The sequence below is a fragment of the Clytia hemisphaerica genome, unplaced genomic scaffold (genome assembly GCF_902728285.1).
Source record: "Clytia hemisphaerica strain Z4C2 unplaced genomic scaffold, Clytia hemisphaerica genome assembly, whole genome shotgun sequence".
NCBI lineage: Eukaryota > Metazoa > Cnidaria > Hydrozoa > Leptothecata > Clytiidae > Clytia > Clytia hemisphaerica.
In genome coordinates, this window is record NW_027103359.1 from 1,203,818 (window position 1) to 1,222,246 (window position 18,429).

At 36.2% G+C, this 18,429-nt stretch overlaps 1 protein-coding gene and 1 long non-coding RNA gene across 2 annotated transcripts in view; one reads left to right on the forward strand and one right to left on the reverse strand.

Annotated features, from left to right (window-relative positions):
• Positions 1-14,792, forward strand: part of LOC136822357 (uncharacterized) — a gene marked incomplete in the record, with an annotated part of 38,310 nt that extends 23,518 nt beyond the window's left edge. Inside the window, 1 exon segment of the mRNA XM_067078597.1 lies at positions 14,781-14,792.
• On the reverse strand, positions 9,902-17,122 carry LOC136822452 (uncharacterized). Its single transcript, XR_010848901.1, has 5 exons — positions 16,781-17,122; positions 15,069-15,146; positions 14,858-14,946; positions 13,300-14,179; positions 9,902-13,098 (listed from the first exon to the last, which is right to left on the reverse strand). It is a non-coding gene; the product is annotated as an uncharacterized lncRNA (long non-coding RNA).
• Positions 17,123-18,429: the final 1,307 nt, after the last annotated feature.

The following is an 18,429-nucleotide window of genomic DNA, read 5'->3' on the forward strand; positions in this document are numbered from 1 at the left end:
TTTACAGCGTCAGTGCATTGGAAAACAGCAAAACTTCATGATGCACACAAAGGTCGGTACTGGGGAAGGAGGTGTGATGATTGAAGCGAAGGAAGATAAACTTTGAATGACCAGTGAGAAACTATCACCAGGTGACGGTGTCGGTTGGATTCACCTTAAGTCGTAATTCCCAAGTCCCAAGCGGTTACTTTTCAGATGGATAACTCTTGTCCCTCTATTTCCCGTTGGAATCCACAACATCCCATGGCAATTCAAACTTGATAACAAATCAAAGGCGGTACCTTACTGCTTTGTGAAACATTTCCTCTAAATCATTCATGATCAAGCCAAATGACTACTGAAATTTAGTACAAAACAAAACATGGATACGGTTAGCCCACCCCAAACCCTTTCTATATTCTCTCGTAAACAAAATTCTTCAAGATCCAATTTTCGATGTCAAAAAAAAAAGAAAAAAAGTTGTTGAAAGGTATTTCTCAAGAAGTGAAATAAATAATTGTAAAACCTGATAATTTGCTTTTGAACGGTCTTGACCTCTCTCATTGCATTCTACGGAAACTTGAAATCTCATTGTAAGACAACCAAAATGAGTGGTAAACTGTCAGCTCTGCAAGTTACATTCTTCATAGCAGCTTTGCATTGACTTTGAAGAACTCCTTTTTTTAATCCTAATGATACACTGGATGGAAAGCAAACACCACAAAAGGCCACAAATGATCGACGTTGAGGATTTTGTTCAGCTTTTCTAACTATTCTAGGACTGATTTCGTCAACATACTGGCAGCGATAGAAATAGTGATTGGTTTCTTTTCAGGTATTGATAATCTGTGCCTTGTTAATTCAACAAAATGCTTTGGGAGGTCCTCCTATATGTTTAAAGTCAAATGGGTCACCTCTCTCTTTGAATGGTTTGAATCTTACGCGTTCTTTTTCATGAGGGATGTTTTGCAAACGAATGGTTGATAGCTTTTGGCTCTGGATCATAAAATTTGATGACGGTTTGCTGGCTAAGAAACAGACTAGAAGCAAGACATGGAATACAGCCTACTCTCTTATGTGTTTTTAGCGGACAGTCATAAGCTTTTACTCGCACAATGTTAAATTTCGATTTTACAACAAGAATCTGATCAAAAGTAGAAAACAAATTTGAAAATTAAAGAAACTTTTTCTCACGTAACTTTCTTTTGCTGTGCAAACGATCACAAATGGAGTTTTTCTTTCTTACACTCTTCTTTTTATTGCTCAATCGTGCTGATCAACTTTGGGTGATTAAACTTGTTTGTCCTATTGAAAAGTCTGTTAGCAAGAATTCGACCCCAAAAAGCACCAAAAGGCAGTGAACTTGATGAAATGGTATGCATCTAAGACCTTGCGACAGGGATATCACCTTCAGGCATTTACAGCGTCAGTGCATTGGAAACAGCAAAAAACTCATGATGCATCACAGAAAGGTCAGGTACTGGGGAAGGAGGTGTGATGATTGAAGCGAAGGAAGATAAACTTTGAATGACCAGTGAAGAAACTATCACCAGGTGACGGTGTCGGTTGGATTCACCCTTAAGTCGTAATTCCCAAGTCCCAAAGCGGTTACTTTTCAGATGGATAACTCTTGTCCCTCTATTTCCCGTTGGAATCCACAACATCCCATGGCAATTCAAACTTGATAACAAATCAAAGGGCGGTACCTTACTGCTTTGTGAACATTTCCTAAATCATTCATTGATCAAGCCAAATGACTACTGAAATTTAGTACAAACAAAACATGGCATACGTTAGCCCACCCCCCACCCCAACCCCTTTCTATATTCTCTCGTAAACAAAATTCTTCAAGATCCAATTTTCGATGTCAAAAAAAAAAGAAAGAAAAAAGTTGTTGAAAGGTATTTCTCAAGAAGTTGAAATAAATAATTGTAAAACCTGATAATTTGCTTTTGAACGGTCTTGACCTCTCTCATTGCATTCTACGGAACTTGAAATCTCATTGTAAGACAACCAAATGAGTGGTAAACTGTCAGCTCTGGCAAGTTACATTCTTCATAGCAGCTTTGCATTGACTTTGAACTCCTTTTTTTTTAATCCTAATGATACACTGGATGGAAAGCAAACACCACAAAAGGCCACAAATGATCGACTTTGAGGATTTTGTTCAGCTTTTCTAACTATTCTATTCTAGGACTGATTTCGTCAACATACTGGCAGCGATAGAAATAGTTGATTGGTTTCTTTTCAGGTATTGATAATCTGTGCCTTGTTAATTCAACAAAATGCTTTGGGAGGTCCTCCTATATGTTTAAAGTCAAATGGGTCACCTCTCTCTTTGAATGGTTTGAATCTTTACGCGTTCTTTTTCATGAGGGATGTTTTGCAAACGAATGGTTGATAGCTTTTGGCTCTGGATCATAAAATTTGATGACGGTTTGCTGGCTAAGAAAACAGACTAGAAGCAAGACATGGAATACAGCCTACTCTTATGTGTTTTTAGCGGACAGTCATAAGCTTTTACTCGCACAATGTTAAATTTCGATTTTACAACAAGAATCTGATCAAAAGTAGAAACAAATTTGAAAATTAAAGAAACTTTTTCTCACGTAACTTTCTTTTGCTGTGCAACGATCACAAATGGAGTTTTTCTTTCTTACACTCTTCTTTTTAATTGCTCAATCGTGCTGATCAACTTTGGGTGATTAAACTTGTTTGTCCTATTGAAAAGTCTGTTAGCAAGAATTCGACCCCAAAAGCACCAAAAGGCAGTGAACTTGATGAAAGGTATGCATCTAAGACCTTGCGACAGGGATATCACCTTCAGGCATTTACAGCGTCAGTGCATTGGAAACAGCAAAAACTCATGATGCATCACAGAAAGGTCAGGTACTGGGGAAGGAGGTGTGATAATTGAAGCGAAGGAAGATAAACTTTGAATGACCAGTGAAGAAACTATCACCAGGTGACGGTGTCGGTTGGATTCACCCTCAAGTCGTAATTCCCAAGTCCCAAAGCGGTTACTTTTCAGATGGATAACTCTTGTCCCTCTATTTCCCGTTGGAATCCACAACATCCCATGGCAATTCAAACTTGATAACAAATCAAAGGCGGTACCTTACTGCTTTGTGAACATTTCCTAAATCATTCATTGATCAAGCCAAATGACTACTGAAATTTAGTACAAAACAAAACATGGCATACGGTTAGCCCACCCCAAACCCCTTTCTATATTCTCTCGTAAACAAAATTTCTTCAAGATCCAATTTTCGATGTCAAAAAAAAAGAAAGAAAAAAGTTGTTGAAAGGTATTTCTCAAGAAGTTGAAATAAATAATTGTAAAACCTGATAATTTGCTTTTGAACGGTCTTGACCTCTCTCATCATTGCATTCTACGGAACTTGAAATCTCATTGTAAGACAACCAAATGAGTGGTAAACTGTCAGCTCTGCAAGTTACATTCTTCATAGCAGCTTTGCATTGACTTTGAACTCCTTTTTTTAATCCTAATGATACACTGGATGGAAAGCAAACACCACAAAAGGCCACAAATGATCGACTTTGAGGATTTTGTTCAGCTTTTCTAACTATTCTAGGACTGATTTCGTCAACATACTGGCAGCGATAGAAATAGTGATTGGTTTCTTTTCAGGTATTGATAATCTGTGCCTTGTTTCAATTCAACAAAATGCTTTGGGAGGTCCTCCTATATGTTTAAAGTCAAATGGGTCACCTCTCACCTCTCTCTTTGAATGGTTTGAATCTTTACGCGTTCTTTTTCATGAGGGATGTTTTGCAAACGAATGGTTGATAGCTTTTGGCTCTGGATCATAAAATTTGATGACGGTTTGCTGGCTAAGAAACAGACTAGAAGCAAGACATGGAATACAGCCTACTCTTATGTGTTTTAGCGGACAGTCATAAGCTTTTACTCGCACAATGTTAAATTTCGATTTTACAACAAGAATCTGATCAAAAGTAGAAAACAAATTTGAAAATTAAAGAAACTTTTTCTCACGTAACTTTCTTTTGCTGTGCAACGATCACAAATGGAGTTTTTCTTTCTTACACTCTTCTTTTTAATTGCTCAATCGTGCTGATCAACTTTGGGTGATTAAACTTGTTTGTCCTATTGAAAAGTCTGTTAGCAAGAATTCGACCCCAAAAGCACCAAAAGGCAGTGAACTTGATGAAAGGTATGCATCTAAGACCTTGCGACAGGGATATCACCTTCAGGCATTTACAGCGTCAGTGCATTGGAAACAGCAAAACTCATGATGCATCACAGAAAGGTCAGGTACTGGGGAAGGAGGTGTGATGATTGAAGCGAAGGAAGATAAACTTTGAATGACCAGTGAAGAAACTATCACCAGGTGACGGTGTCGGTTGGATTCACCCTTAAGTCGTAATTCCCAAGTCCCAAAGCGGTTACTTTTCAGATGGATAACTCTTGTCCCTCTATTTCCCGTTGGAATCCACAACATCCCATGGCAATTCAAACTTGATAACAAATCAAAGGCGGTACCTTACTGCTTTGTGAACATTTCCTAAATCATTCATTGATCAAGCCAAATGACTACTGAAATTTAGTACAAAACAAAACATGGCATACAGTTAGCCCACCCCAAACCCCTTTCTATATTCTCTCGTAAACAAAATTCTTCAAGATCCAATTTTCGATGTCAAAAAAAAAAAAAAAAAAAAAAAAAGTTGTTAAGGGTATTTCTCAAGAAGTTGAAATAAATAATTGTAAAACCTGATAATTTGCTTTTGAACGGTCTTGACCTCTCTCATTGCATTCTACGGAACTTGAAATCTCATTGTAAGACAACCAAATGAGTGGTAAACTGTCAGCTCTGCAAGTTACATTCTTCATAGCAGCTTTGCATTGACTTTGAACTCCTTTTTTTTAATCCTAATGATACACTGGATGGAAAGCAAACACCACAAAAGGCCACAAATGATCGACTTTGAGGATTTTGTTCAGCTTTTCTAACTATTCTAGGACTGATTTCGTCAACATACTGGCAGCGATAGAAATAGTGATTGGTTTCTTTTCAGGTATTGATAATCTGTGCCTTGTTAATTCAACAAAATGCTTTGGGAGGTCCTCCTATATGTTTAAAGTCAAATGGGTCACCTCTCTCTTTGAATGGTTTGAATCTTTACGCGTTCTTTTTCATGAGGGATGTTTTGCAAACGAATGGTTGATAGCTTTTGGCTCTGGATCATAAAATTTGATGACGGTTTGCTGGCTAAGAAACAGACTAGAAGCAAGACATGGAATACAGCCTACTCTTATGTGTTTTAGCGGACAGTCATAAGCTTTTACTCGCACAATGTTAAATTTCGATTTTACAACAAGAATCTGATCAAAAGTAGAAAACAAATTTGAAAATTAAAGAAACTTTTTCTCACGTAACTTTCTTTTGCTGTGCAACGATCACAAATGGAGTTTTTTCTTTCTTACACTCTTCTTTTTAATTGCTCAATCGTGCTGATCAACTTTGGGTGATTAAACTTGTTTGTCCTATTGAAAAGTCTGTTAGCAAGAATTCGACCCCAAAAGCACCAAAAGGCAGTGAACTTGATGAAAGGTATGCATCTAAGACCTTGCGACAGGGATATCACCTTCAGGCATTTACAGCGTCAGTGCATTGGAAACAGCAAAAACTCATGATGCATCACAGAAAGGTCAGGTACTGGGGAAGGAGGTGTGATGATTGAAGCGAAGGAAGATAAACTTTGAATGAATGACCAGTGAAGAAACTATCACCAGGTGACGGTGTCGGTTGGATTCACCCTTAAGTCGTAATTCCCAAGTCCCAAAGCGGTTACTTTTCAGATGGATAACTCTTGTCCCTCTATTTCCCGTTGGAATCCACAACATCCCATGGCAATTCAAACTTGATAACAAATCAAAGGCGGTACCTTACTGCTTTGTGAACATTTCCTAAATCATTCATTGATCAAGCCAAATGACTACTGAAATTTAGTACAAAACAAAACATGGCATACGGTTAGCCCACCCCAAACCCCTTTCTATATTCTCTCGTAAACAAAATTCTTCAAGATCCAATTTTCGATGTCAAAAAAAAAAGAAAGAAAAAAGTTGTTGAAAGGTATTTCTCAAGAAGTTGAAATAAATAATTGTAAAACCTGATAATTTGCTTTTGAACGGTCTTGACCTCTCTCATTGCATTCTACGGAACTTGAAATCTCATTGTAAGACAACCAAATGAGTGGTAAACTGTCAGCTCTGCAAGTTACATTCTTCATAGCAGCTTTGCATTGACTTTGAACTCCTTTTTTTAATCCTAATGATACACTGGATGGAAAGCAAACACCACAAAAGGCCACAAATGATCGACTTTGAGGATTTTGTTCAGCTTTTCTAACTATTCTAGGACTGATTTCGTCAACATACTGGCAGCGATAGAAATAGTGATTGGTTTCTTTTCAGGTATTGATAATCTGTGCCTTGTTAATTCAACAAAATGCTTTGGGAGGTCCTCCTATATGTTTAAAGTCAAATGGGTCACCTCTCTCTTTGAATGGTTTGAATCTTTACGCGTTCTTTTTCATGAGGGATGTTTTGCAAACGAATGGTTGATAGCTTTTGGCTCTGGATCATAAAATTTGATGACGGTTTGCTGGCTAAGAAACAGACTAGAAGCAAGACATGGAATACAGCCTACTCTTATGTGTTTTAGCGGACAGTCATAAGCTTTTACTCGCACAATGTTAAATTTCGATTTTACAACAAGAATCTGATCAAAAGTAGAAAACAAATTTGAAAATTAAAGAAACTTTTTCTCACGTAACTTTCTTTTGCTGTGCAACGATCACAAAATGGAGTTTTTCTTTCTTTTACACTCTTCTTTTTAATTGCTCAATCGTGCTGATCAACTTTGGGTGATTAAACTTGTTTGTCCTATTGAAAAGTCTGTTAGCAAGAATTCGACCCCAAAAGCACCAAAAGGCAGTGAACTTGATGAAAGGTATGCATCTAAGACCTTGCGACAGGGATATCACCTTCAGGCATTTACAGCGTCAGTGCATTGGAAACAGCAAAAAACTCATGATGCATCACAGAAAGGTCAGGTACTGGGGAAGGAGGTGTGATGATTGAAGCGAAGGAAGATAAACTTTGAATGACCAGTGAAGAAACTATCACCAGGTGACGGTGTCGGTTGGATTCACCCTTAAGTCGTAATTCCCAAGTCCCAAAGCGGTTACTTTTCAGATGGATAACTCTTGTCCCTCTATTTCCCGTTGGAATCCACAACATCCCATGGCAATTCAAACTTGATAACAAATCAAAGGCGGTACCTTACTGCTTTGTGAACATTTCCTAAATCATTCATTGATCAAGCCAAATGACTACTGAAATTTAGTACAAAACAAAACATGGCATACGGTTAGCCCACCCCAAACCCCTTTCTATATTCTCTCGTAAACAAAATTCTTCAAGATCCAATTTTCGATGTCAAAAAAAAAAAAAAGAAAAAAGTTGTTGAAAGGTATTTCTCAAGAAGTTGAAATAAATAATTGTAAAACCTGATAATTTGCTTTTGAACGGTCTTGACCTCTCTCATTGCATTCTACGGAACTTGAAATCTCATTGTAAGACAACCAAATGAGTGGTAAACTGTCAGCTCTGCAAGTTACATTCTTCATAGCAGCTTTGCATTGACTTTGAACTCCTTTTTTTAATCCTAATGATACACTGGATGGAAAGCAAACACCACAAAAGGCCACAAATGATCGACTTTGAGGATTTGTTCAGCTTTTCTAACTATTCTAGGACTGATTTCGTCAACATACTGGCAGCGATAGAAATAGTGATTGGTTTCTTTTCAGGTATTGATAATCTGTGCCTTGTTAATTCAACAAAATGCTTTGGAGGTCCTCCTATATGTTTAAAGTCAAATGGGTCACCTCTCTCTTTGAATGGTTTGAATCTTTACGCGTTCTTTTTCATGAGGGATGTTTTGCAAACGAATGGTTGATAGCTTTTGGCTCTGGATCATAAAATTTGATGACGGTTTGCTGGCTAAGAAACAGACTAGAAGCAAGACATGGAATACAGCCTACTCTTATGTGTTTTTTAGCGGACAGTCATAAGCTTTTACTCGCACAATGTTAAATTTCGATTTTACAACAAGAATCTGATCAAAAGTAGAAAACAAATTTGAAAATTAAAGAAACTTTTTCTCACGTAACTTTCTTTTGCTGTGCAACGATCACAAATGGAGTTTTTCTTTCTTACACTCTTCTTTTTAATTGCTCAATCGTGCTGATCAACTTTGGGTGATTAAACTTGTTTGTCCTATTGAAAAGTCTGTTAGCAAGAATTCGACCCCAAAAGCACCAAAAGGCAGTGAACTTGATGAAAGGTATGCATCTAAGACCTTGCGACAGGGATATCACCTTCAGGCATTTACAGCGTCAGTGCATTGGAAACAGCAAAAACTCATGATGCATCACAGAAAGGTCAGGTACTGGGGAAGGAGGTGTGATGATTGAAGCGAAGGAAGATAAACTTTGAATGACCAGTGAAGAAAACTATCACCAGGTGACGGTGTCGGTTGGATTCACCCTTAAGTCGTAATTCCCAAGTCCCAAAGCGGTTACTTTTCAGATGGATAACTCTTGTCCCTCTATTTCCCGTTGGAATCCACAACATCCCCATGGCAATTCAAAACTTGATAACAAATCAAAGGCGGTGTACCTTACTGCTTTGTGAACATTTCCTAAATCATTCATTGATCAAGCCAAATGACTACTGAAATTTAGTACAAAACAAAACATGGCATACAGTTAGCCCACCCCAAACCCCTTTCTATATTCTCTCGTAAACAAAATTCTTCAAGATCCAATTTTCGATGTCAAAAAAAAAAAAAAAAAACGAATGCTGAGAACCTGAAAAGTAATGTGAAAAATGAGCACAATAGTTGTAAGAATCAATAACAAGAGAAATTCATTTCTCGAAGAAGAAAGTTCCTGTAAGTACCAAATAGTTTCATTGAAAATTGAACCAAAAACCTGATAATGAAAATCTGCAAAACGGAAATTTCCGGCTTGTTGGCTGGAAAAAACATTTCTCAAAAATCGAACCGGTCATTGAGCATTGCGATACTCTGCAAAAATCAGAAAAACTAATGATAAAATCTGAGAAAGTGCTTTTTCCGGCATTTTCGGCCAAAAATTTTTTCCCTGACGGGCTCCGTCAACATTTTGGGCATTGCCATTTTGCATCATAGTGCAAAAATCAGAAAAAACTAATGCCAATCCCGAGAGAACAGACGAACACGAATGGTTAATTTAAAGGACCTCCACCGGGTACCCGGAGGTACCAAAAAAGTTGTAAGTATTTCTCAAGATTGAAATAAATAATTGTAAAACTGAAATTTGCTTTTGAACGGTCTTGCCTCTCTCAGCATTCACGGAACTTGAAATCTCATTGTAAGACAACCAAATGAGTGGTAAACTGTCAGCTCTGCAAGTTACATTCTTCATAGCAGCTTTGCATTGACTTTGAACTCCTTTTTTAATCCTAATGATACACTGGATGGAAAGCAAACACCACAAAAGGCCACAAATGATCGACTTTGAGGATTTTGTTCAGCTTTTCTAACTATTCTAGGACTGATTTCGTCAACATACTGGCAGCGATAGAAATAGTGATTGGTTTCTTTTCAGGTATTGATAATCTGTGCCTTGTTAATTCAAAAAAATGCTTTGGGAGGTCCTCCTATATGTTTAAAGTCAAATGGGTCACCTCTCTCTTTGAATGGTTTGAATCTTTACGCGTTCTTTTTCATGAGGGATGTTTTGCAAACGAATGGTTGATAGCTTTTGGCTCTGGATCATAAAATTTGATGACGGTTTGCTGGCTAAGAAACAGACTAGAAGCAAGACATGGAATACAGCCTACTCTTATGTGTTTTAGCGGACAGTCATAAGCTTTTACTCGCACAATGTTAAATTTCGATTTTACAACAAGAATCTGATCAAAAGTAGAAAACAAATTTGAAAATTAAAGAAACTTTTTCTCACGTAACTTTCTTTTGCTGTGCAACGATCACAAATGGAGTTTTTCTTTCTTACACTCTTCTTTTTAATTGCTCAATCGTGCTGATCAACTTTGGGTGATTAAACTTGTTTGTCCTATTGAAAAGTCTGTTAGCAAGAATTCGACCCCAAAAGCACCAAAAGGCAGTGAACTTGATGAAAGGTATGCATCTAAGACCTTGCGACAGGGATATCACCTTCAGGCATTTACAGCGTCAGTGCATTGGAAACAGCAAAAACTCATGATGCATCACAGAAAGGTCAGGTACTGGGGAAGGAGGTGTGATGATTGAAGCGAAGGAAGATAAACTTTGAATGACCAGTGAAGAAACTATCACCAGGTGACGGTGTCGGTTGGATTCACCCTTAAGTCGTAATTCCCAAGTCCCAAAGCGGTTACTTTTCAGATGGATAACTCTTGTCCCTCTATTTCCCGTTGGAATCCACAACATCCCATGGCAATTCAAACTTGATAACAAATCAAAGGCAGTACCTTACTGCTTTGTGAACATTTCCTAAATCATTCATTGATCAAGCCAAATGACTACTGAAATTTAGTACAAAACAAAACATGGCATACAGTTAGCCCACCCCAAACCCCTTTCTATATTCTCGTGAACAAAATTCTTCAAGATTCAATTTTCGATGTCAAAAAAAAAGAAAGAAAAAAGTTGTTGAAAGGTATTTCTCAAGAAGTTGAAATAAATAATTGTAAAACCTGATAATTTGCTTTTGAACGGTCTTGACCTCTCTCATTGCATTCTACGGAACTTGAAATCTCATTGTAAGACAACCAAATGAGTGGTAAACTGTCAGCTCTGCAAGTTACATTCTTCATAGCAGCTTTGCATTGACTTTGAACTCCTTTTTTTAATCCTAATGATACACTGGATGGAAAGCAAACACCACAAAAGGCCACAAATGATCGACTTTGAGGATTTTGTTCAGCTTTTCTAACTATTCTATTCTTGGCACTGGATCATAAAATTTGATGACGGTTTGCTGGCTAAGAAACAGACTAGAAGCAAGACATGGAATACAGCCTACTCTTATGTGTTTTAGCGGACAGTCATAAGCTTTTACTCGCACAATGTTAAATTTCGATTTTACAACAAGAATCTGATCGATTTTACAACAAGAATCTGATCAAAAGTACAAAACAAATTTGAAAATTAAAGAAACTTTTTCTCACGTAACTTTCTTTTGCTGTGCAACGATCACAAATGGAGTTTTTCTTCCTTACACTCTTCTTTTTAATTGCTCAATCGTGCTGATCAACTTTGGGTGATTAAACTTGTTTGTCCTATTGAAAAGTCTGTTAGCAAGAATTCGACCCCAAAAGCACCAAAAGGCAGTGAACTTGATGAAAGGTATGCATCTAAGACCTTGCGACAGGGATATCACCTTCAGGCATTTACAGCGTCAGTGCATTGGAAACAGCAAAAACTCATGATGCATCACAGAAAGGTCAGGTACTGGGGAAGGAGGTGTGATGATTGAAGCGAAGGAAGATAAACTTTGAATGACCAGTGAAGAAACTATCACCAGGTGACGGTGTCGGTTGGATTCACCCTTAAGTCGTAATTCCCAAGTCCCAAAGCGGTTACTTTTCAGATGGATTCATTGATCAAGCCAAATGACTACTGAAATTTAGTACAGAACAAAACATGGCATACAGTTAGCCCACCCCAAACCCCTTTCTATATTCTCTTGTAAACAAAATTCTTCAAGATCCAATTTTCGATGTCAAAAAAAAAGAAAAAAAAAAAAGTTGTTGAAAGGTATTTCTCAAGAAGTTGAAATAAATAATTGTAAAACCTGATAATTTGCTTTTGAACGGTCTTGACCTCTCTCATTGCATTCTACGGAACTTGAAATCTCATTGTAAGACAACCAAATGAGTGGTAAACTGTAAGCTCTGCAAGTTACATTCTTCATAGCAGCTTTGCATTGACTTTGAACTCCTTTTTTTGATCCTAATGATACACTGGATGGAAAGCAAACACCACAAAAGGCCACAAATGATCGACTTTGTTCAAGGATTTTGTTCAGCTTTTCTAACTATTCTAGGACTGATTTCGTCAACATACTGGCAGCGATAGAAATAGTGATTGGTTTCTTTTCAGGTATTGATTATCTGTGCCTTGCTAATTCAACAAAATGCTTTAGGAGGTCCTCCTAAATGTTTAAAGTCAAATGGGTCACCTCTCTCTTTGAATGGTTTGAATCTTTACGCGTTCTTTTTCATGAGGGATGTTTTGCAAACGAATGGTTGATAGCTTTTGGCTCTGGATCATAAAATTTGATGACGGTTTGCTGGCTAAGAAACAGACTAGAAGCAAGACATGGAATACAGCCTACTCTTATGTGTTTTAACGGACAGTCACAAGCTTTTACTCGCACAATGTTAAATTTCGATTTTACAACAAGAATCTGATCAAAAGTAGAAAACAAATTTGAAAATTAAAGAAACTTTTTCTCACGTAACTTTCTTTTGCTGTGCAACGATCACAAATGGAGTTTTTCTTTCTTACACTCTTCTTTTTAATTGCTCAATCGTGCTGATCAACTTTGGGTGATTAAACTTGTTTGTCGTATTGAAAAGTCTGTTAGCAAGATTTCGACCCCAAAAACACGAAGAGCACTTGACGAAAGGTATGCTTCTTAGACATTGCGATAGGGATATCCTTCTTAAGGCATTTAAAATCATCAGCGCATTTGACACCACTAAATTTTTTGATACATTACAAACAGACCAGGCTCTGAGGAAGGTGTGGTCGATAGAAGTAGAGGAAGAGAAATTTTTGATGACCAGCGGTAAAAATATCACTGAATGTTGGTGCCTGTTGAAGTTACTTCAAATTTTCCAATTCCTTAGTACCAAAATGGCGACTTTTCATGAATAAGTCTTGTCCATATATCAACCATCTTAATCCAAAACATAAGAACCATCTTATTTCAAACATAATTGAAAACAAATAAAAACTTGAACTGCATTGGTGAATATTTCATGGAGAATGCATTGATCACAATGGTTGATAACTGAAATTAAGGACACAAAAATTGGCATGGATTCAATCCCTTTTGACAGTATAATGAAATAAGAGTCAAGATACTAACAGTAGAAAAATTTCAAGACTGGTTTATTCAATATCATTTTCTTCCTAAAAAGAAACTAAAATCTTTCGAATTTGAGCACAACACATTTAAAAAACGTTAAGAAATATCAATTTAGTAGAAAACCTGGTTATTTGCTTCCATAACTCATTGACCAATCCATTATTCCATTCTATAAAATTTGCAATTTTATTGTAACCAGCCAAATGTGTGATAAAAGCTCAGTTCTGCATTGGATTTCTTTGTTTGAGCTTCAATAATCATTTATAACCTTCTGCTAACTCCTAATGAAACACTGGATGGGAAGATTTCAAACCTATCCAAAATTTTTAGATCCAAGGTGTCTTCAATCAGAATTTTGAAGATCAACAAAGCAACTGGAGGATGTTGAGCATACATAATAATGGTTTTCACAGCTTTGTTACATCGGCCACTTTGATAACCTCTTTGAGACTTGTCTACATAAAGCAGCTCTATTAGAGATACTTGGCAAATATATTCGATTGTACTTTTTAATAACCCAGCATCATAAAATTTGTATCGTTTTCTAATCAAGAATAGATAGAAGCATGACGAGAATACTTTAATATGAATATTCTAAAATGTCCTACCATTGCCATTGGCATTTTACTAAGAAATTTTAACCAGCAAAGAAGAAATTGATTGAATTCTTGAATAAATGTACAGTATGTCCCAATTGTGTCCACTTTTCAGCACGAATTATGGCATTTATAACAAATCGATTTCCAATATTATCAAATTTAACACATTTAAATTGTAGGCATGATTGTATTTCATGGTGATAGGAATCAATTTGCTATGGAGCAACAATTCCCATTCCTAGGGCAAGGAGGTAATGCAGGCTTGCTATAAGAAGGCAAAATAGAAAAAGCCTGAGCAAACTTAACAAGCATCAAAATGATTTCCCCAGACTAAAAGGTTGGAATATAAAACACAGAAAGAAATCTTTCCTGGTTTACACATCCAGTCTTGATGATGCCATTGGCTGTAAATGGAAAAAAATGAAATTTATAAATAATCTTTACATAAAACTTAATAATCTTTCTTGACACTATTCAAATATTAATAACTCATTTAATGAATCACTTCATAAAGTTATTCAATTTTAATTAGCACAAAAAATATCCTAAAATCTAACATAAATAGCATTGTTTTGGTGTAAATAGCATTTTTTCTAAACCCTTTTGTAAGAAACATAAACCTCTTATTAAAATATTTATTGATTTGGGTATGTAGTACTCTTTAGTGATAAATTTTTGCGGGGGTTAAATTTTGCAATTGAGCTCATCCAAGATTTAACGAGACTACTTAATTTTGTGGACGATTTTCTCTCTACTGTGAGATTGTGTTTACATCATTAGGGCTTCTTTAATGGCAGTAAACATGTTAAAAGTTGTCTTTTGACATTTTTTGGAATTCAATTTGAAAAGAAACTGATGTTGGGATAAAAAATTATTATGTTTTTTTCTTTTATAAGCATAACGTCTACAAGCATATACAGGCTCAGTTTTAGGTACCTAAACAATGGCTCTATTGTTTGAGAACAATATAATGCTAAGCATAATGCGAGTCTGATATAGGGGCAGACACTTGCTTATAAAAAAAACATGTATACCATGCTAAGGTTCCTAAGTGAACAAAGAATTATTATATTCATACAAACCTGTTTGTTGGTAGGTAATTAAACCATTTGGATTTGTTATTAAGGCGGTTGGAATCATGTCGATCAAGATGTTGTGAATGCAAATAGCACTAACATTCAAAAGAAATGAATTGGTTAAGAATAGATGAACAAGTAAACTTTAGAGATTGATTAGGAAAAAAAGTTTTTGTAAAATCGTCCGAAAAATGATTAAAATTAAAATAATTATTACATCATAACGGTAACAAACCAGACTTGATGTTGACAACTTCATTTGACGTTCTTTGGCTTCTGACCAAAATTAGTTGAACTAATCAAGAGAAAATGACATTTAAGTTTGAATAAGAATCTTAAGTCAATTCATAAATACTAGAAACAATACAATGACCGACCTATTAAAAAAGCCAACAAGATACCTTTCCTTGATTGGTGTTATTTAAATGCTTATTTCATTAATTGAGGTTCACTTTCATAGTCTTCAAATCTAACCATTCCTTGGCCCTTGATTTTAAAAGTCACTTTTGAAGTACATCACGCGGATACCTTAAAAGAAGCTTATTTCTGTGAAAAGCGAAAACCTTCAAAATATCAAATGTATTGATATTAATTATGTGATGAGGGGAAGTTATAATTTTGGCATTCATTTCTGCGATAAAATGATTTAGACGAAGAAAAGGGCTTTTCAGGAAATTTTTGTACATTTTACTTGTATATGCACTGATGATGTTTTTTAACTAAACAAAAAGCTTATGCTGAAAAATATTGGTCAAAATGTTTTTTGAATCATAAAACTTATGATGCTAATTCAGCAAAATCTGCTGAAATTAGTAAACGGCAGGGTAAATTTGATTTTGCCTGAAATTGAGCAGTTTAATAAAAGGTTAGTTTTACACACCACTGGACCACAAAGCCATGGTACTGAATAGGTTAGATAAACACTCCATTGTACAAATTCAGTCGTAGACTAACTAAGGAGTTATTTTGGAAAATCAACTTTTATTTTGGTGAGAACTAAATCTTATCAAAATTAGTTCCCTATTAAGGTAACAACATTACTTGTTCATTCTAAAACTTACAGACTAGATGAGTTTGATGTACCGTAGAAGACATAATGTAAGTTACCTCAAGCATAGTAACAGTACCAATCAATGGTATGTGGCAATATAGTAACAAAAATAAAAATTAAGCAAATAATCTGGTGATCCAACACCAGAAATATGAATTCATTCAACTTGTAACTTGTCAATTCTAAAATTGAGAAGACTTTTGATTCGTCTGGAATAACTTTTTGAACTGTCCAAAACAAACAAATTGCAAAAACCAGAGATCACTTGGACACCAATTTTTAATTCTCTCCTATATTCCTATGTCTGGTAGGATTTAATTTTTCCACGTCCTTGTTATCAGTTAAATTGATAGTACACCAACAATTTAGTGAAAAGATGTAAGCAGCAAGATTGAAACTACTGTTTTATGATGTTAATGATGAAAATGAGAGAACAATTCTCCCTCTTCACAAGATTAATGAAGCTACACCTATACTTCAGCCTAGAGAACCATTTTCGATGAAGTTGGAAACCATGTTATTAATTTCACAATCAGTGTCATGTATATAAGTTTCTGTTGAGAGATTATTTTCACCACTGTAGTTTTTTTTATCCAATCTCACACTCTGAAGTTCATTAAAGAAACTATCAATGCCACAAATCCTTTCGATTTCTTCTTCATTTGCTTTTTCGTTTTCAAAGTTTTTCTCTTTAATAGAGCGCTCTGTTATAACCTGACGTCTTTTCTGTTTATAAAGTTTGGCTTCATTTTGAACAGACTGAATTGAGTTAGAGAGTACTGCATCAAGAAAAAGATTTATGCCTTTCTTTTGCCGGTTTTCTCTTCGTTTGAAGATTAAAGAAGATAGCATAAATTTCGGTTTTGTATAATTCTTACCCTTTGGCTCTTGCTTTCCACATTTTCCAGAACACATACTGATGATAAAGACAAAGTAAAAGGTAAAAAGTTGAAGTCCTGCGCGAATCGTTGTTTCTTCGTCTTGAGTGAAAATTTTCCAAGTGAGAAAATTTCGATCAACTTGCATTTTGTCGATTCTTAGTCACGAATAAACCAATCAGAATGGTCATTTAGATCACATGTTATGTTTTTGATCCAATCATCAAATTTGTTTTTATCACGTGACTCGTCCCAGGCTGCTATGCCACCAGTTGTTATGACTTTATCGATTATTTGAATACGAGGCTGCAAGGATTACATCACTCGGAATTGAATATGGTAGAGCTAAAATGGTGTCACTTTCGATTTCAAAATTGGTCGAAATTTTGCAGCATTCAGCAGGTCGTGGCTTCTTCGTAAAGACGAAAGACAGATCTGGACTTATTTCGTACTTTCCAGTCTCTTGTTCGTAGTTTTTCTGACTTTCTGGTTCTGTGTGAGTTATTTACTATGTTTTCTAACTTACTGAATGACTTACCGACAGATCGCCACCGGTGGGGTTCGAACCCACTAAATGCAAAGTTCCGATGTTTTGAAACCCAATGCCTTATCCACTGCGCCACGGATTCATGCCGAAAGAGCGTTTCTGACGGCTATTTATATTGTACAAACTACAGACCAGACTGTATTGAGAGAAAATGACAAAAGAGTGCTTTTTTCGAGCTCCAACCCTAACCCTAACTGATAATAACCAAATTCCTAGCCAATCTGATACGTAACCACACCCATACCCAACCCTACAAGGTCGCCTGCAGGTCCCGACACTATTCCCGCATGCCGGATCCGAAAAATAGATACATGTCTTTCGCTTTTACGAAGAAGCCTTCACCCATTCAGCAGCATTGTTTTTTTGTCTGTTTGTGTGATTGCTGAACTTCTAATAAACTTATAAACTTGGTGTTAACTTTACTGCTGTACGTACCTATAATATTCCAAACGTTCCCTTAACAATCAACATCAAATCGATCTGGACTGGTTAAAGCTACAAATTATGATTTAATTGACATAAAATGATGGACATTGACATGGAATAATAAACTAATCCAGTGCAGTGGCAGTGCTTCATCCAAGGAAAAGTGTTTGATTGTTAAAGGAATTTTTGGATTGTTATGTGTTATAGGTAAAGTATGGTAGCCTGTTGGAGTTTGTAAGCACAAACGGCAGTTCCATACCGTGAAGTCGGGTATATAACTTGCTTATCATAGACCTTTTTTCAAAGAGGCCACCCTGTTGAATAATTATGTAGTCCAGCAGAAAAACAATGATAAAACCATACATAATTATTACAATATGCATGATACAGTAATTATGCATGGCTCTATCATTGTTTTTATGGCTGGACTACATAATTATTCAACAGGACGTCCTCTTTGAAAAAAGGTCTATCCAGGCCAGAGAGTGCGCATACCCCTCAAATGAATGACCTGTCTGGTCATTGAAATACAAAGTTAAATAAAATGGTAGAGTAGAGTTGCGAGTGGAGCTGCGTAGTTCATTTGTTTTGAAATTTTGCTGCTTTGTTTGGTCAGTCATTTGAGGGCTATGCAAGTTTCCCTCCATCCACTGATGCAAGTTACCCGACTTTACGG